We start from the raw sequence: 2,937 nt of genomic DNA, 5'->3' as shown, positions 1-2,937 counted from the left end.
TTTGTTTGGATTCTTTTTTCAAAAATCACTTCCATTCTTCTGGGCCCCAAATGTTGATCTCATTGCGTGTTTATTTCATTATTATTGCTTTTGTGCCCCAAATTTGTGGTATCTTTAGGAACTTAAATCCAGTTGGCCTGGCTTCTACAATCATGCTTGATAGAACCTATAAAAACCAGTCTTAGAGTGGAAATAAGGAAGTTTGAAAGATAAAAAATGTGCCAGTAGAATGACTTCGTCTATTTTAGTACTTTATTAATATCACATATCATCACAATACCACATAATACCAAAATAACAACTGCATTTAAAAAAAGACATCTGAGAGCAAGTATGTCTACAAAACCTTTATTTTTGAGGGCTTAAATCACCTAGTAAGGCCCCCCTTAATCTTTCACATAGCCTGGTCCCCAACATTTCAACTCAGCCAGCACTGGAAAAGCCATTCCTGTTGGCTCATATTTAATGAAAAAGTTTTGTGTCTGGGGATACAACTCAGTGATACAGAACCTGCCTACCATGCATGAGGTGTTGAGTTCAATTCACAGCACTATAAAATATTAAAGTAAAATTTCACCGCTCAGGTGTGAAAATAAGGGCAAAAGAATCAAATTGAAATTTTCCAGAATGAAGTGACATCATGTGTCAGATGGCCTAGCAGATAAAACCATGGCAGTGTTCTCATTAAATGTTAAATTTCAGTATCTGTATTAAGAATCATAGCACTAAGACAAGTGATGAGAGTAGAGGATTATTTCTTCCAAGTCAGAGATGGGGCAAAACACACACACACACACACACACACATATGGAATCAAATTTACAACCTTAGCCTTGTGGGAAACATTAAATTTTAAAGGGAAAACAAAAAAATGGAAACAAAATCTCCTTAAACAACAATCACTGAATTTAAATCAAAGGTGATCAGATTTATCAATCTGAGTGGGACTGATGACCAAAATGAAATTCCCATACTACCAGCTCTTCATTATATAAGAAGTTCATTTTAATTTTATCTCAGAGTTAACTATAATGTGTCTGACTTCTAATAACAGAAAAGTTTTGAGAAAAGAGCTAGTGTGAACAGTAGGTTTATCTCTGTAACCATCTGTGACAAATGCAGTATTTACTAAATCACAGTCTTTTTTTTTTATTTAAGGAGAAAAGAAAAAAAACAGTGAAAGGGTACAAGTTATACAGATTTACAGAAGAAAAAAATGAACAGTAGGAAATCATTAGTTAATGGATTACATATTGCCATCTTAAAAATAATTGTTCAAGTCACAAAATTAAAGCTTGTAGAGTGGACATTCCAACAATGATACTGCAAACAGTTCTGTTCAATGATCCAATAAAACTCTGTGATATCATTTTCTATCTTATACACTTAAATATACATGCAGTTATATAGTTTAGAGCACTTTCTTTTCCTCTCTTTTGTACAATGACTATTACACATTTTGGGTTTCATTGCTCCCACAGTTCTTATTACTTTTTTGGAAGAGAGTAAAACCAAATGAGACATAACAGAACAGAATCCGTCAAGTCAAAAGGGTGGACATAATAGATAATATAAAAACATAATACAAGGTGATCAACAATGGTTACCATAATGCCTCCCGCTATCTCTAATAGAATTGCCTATATCATTAGTTATAATACAATTGAACAAAACAGTAAAGAACAAAACCGACAAAACCAAAACATTGGAGACATTGTAGGTCTTCAAAAGTAGATAAAAGTCAACAAGAATGGGCGTTATAATGAATCTCATTATCTTCACAGCTGATGCCTAAACTTTCGAACCTGATACTATCCATCAAAACAGAATAGGGGAACATCAGTCAAAAACAAGATGGTGAGAGTAATACAGGGCTTCAAATCAAGATAATAGAAAGTCAAAGTGGGTTACTATAATATATCCTGCTATTTTTTCCCTTTAATTAAACGGATAAAAATAAAAAAGTAAATAATGGAGTGGAGATTGAGAAAAAAGAGGGCATAACAGCGAAACAGCGCAGATCAAAACATAACCATTTAAGCAGAATAGTGTTTCACCACCAGATAATTCCGACCCAAAAGTAGTTACCATATTGACTCTTTCCTTGAAGTCCTTAAGTACAACTTCGTATACTGTAGCATTAAGTATATCAAAACAATGTAAAACCATTTAAGAGAATGACAGCATTACAGAGTATTTAGAATCGACTAACAGAAAATGAACAGTGGTTTCTGTATAATCTCCTTGTCTTTAAAAGGTTTTTGCTTATCCTATCGTACATAATAAAATCCAATAAGATACAACCTGTTTAGACCATTGGAGACAGAAGAACAAAAGCTAGATGAGACTTCAAAACAAGATGATACTAAATCAGTATTACCTATTAAGATATCATTTTCTCCAAAATAGCTGTTCCTATCATCCAATCTTCTCTGTCTCATTTCTGTTGAGCTCTTTTTCTGTCAGTAGCTGTCAGTTTGTCTTCTTCATTTTGTTCTCTGCTCCATTCGTTGTGGCCTCCCCGCCACTATTTCTGGTTTCTTTGTATTTTTCTTTTTTTAGAATATCCTGCAATACTTTCTATAGGGTTGAATTGGTGGTTGCAAATTCCCCCAGTTCCTCTTTATCCTGGAAGCACCTTGTTTTTCCATCAATTTCCAGGGACAGTTGTGCAGGATATCTCAATTGTGGCTGGAGATTATTATCTTTCAAAGCTTGAATTATTTCCCCCCATGCTCTTCGTGATTTGATGGTTTGTGCAGAGAAATCTGCTGTAATTCTGATGGGTGTTCCCTTGTAAGTGGTCTGTTTCTTGTCTCTTACAGCTTTTAATATTCTGTTCTTGTATTGAATTTCTGGAATTTTTATTATTATATGCCTGGGTGTTTCTCTGTTAGGGTTGTAGGTAGCTGGAGTCCTGTATGCCTCATACATCTG

The sequence above is a fragment of the Cavia porcellus genome, unplaced genomic scaffold, assembly GCF_034190915.1.
Source record: "Cavia porcellus strain 051 isolate PalLab524CR breed Dunkin Hartley unplaced genomic scaffold, mCavPor4.1 scaffold_29, whole genome shotgun sequence".
NCBI lineage: Eukaryota > Metazoa > Chordata > Mammalia > Rodentia > Caviidae > Cavia > Cavia porcellus.
The sequence above is the reverse complement of the archived record's forward strand: the minus strand, read 5'-3'. Positions refer to the sequence as shown.